This window comes from Bison bison, unplaced genomic scaffold, assembly GCF_000754665.1.
Source record: "Bison bison bison isolate TAMUID 2011002044 unplaced genomic scaffold, Bison_UMD1.0 scf7180017864167, whole genome shotgun sequence".
NCBI classification, from domain to species: domain Eukaryota; kingdom Metazoa; phylum Chordata; class Mammalia; order Artiodactyla; family Bovidae; genus Bison; species Bison bison.
Genome location: NW_011494739.1, coordinates 321,804 through 322,191, shown reverse-complemented (window position 1 = coordinate 322,191; position 388 = coordinate 321,804).

Genomic DNA, 388 nt, shown 5'->3' with positions numbered 1-388 from the left:
GCCACCTCCTTGTGCACAACACAGACCCGGCCGCTCGGAGCGGCCAAACACGGTGCTCGTTTTATCTTCTCCTGAAACTTTAAAACTTTAAAACTTGAAATAGGTAGTAAGATGGCTTTTTTTTCCCCCCTCCTTTCTGGGTTTACAGCTCAGAGAAACGATGGCTAAGATACCAAAACCACAGTGCCGACAGCTCTCCAAGACTCAGGTTAATGCTGAAAAATCACCCAAGACAGTTATTGCAAGACTTTAATTTTTTAAAATGTCTGCGGCTCCTTGTTTCCAGGAGTGTGCAGCGGTAGACAGGTAGCTAAGGGACCTTTGAAGGGCCCAGTATGGTTTTTTTCTAGTGCTAGATAAGAGGACATGATGTCCATGTCTGTCTTGA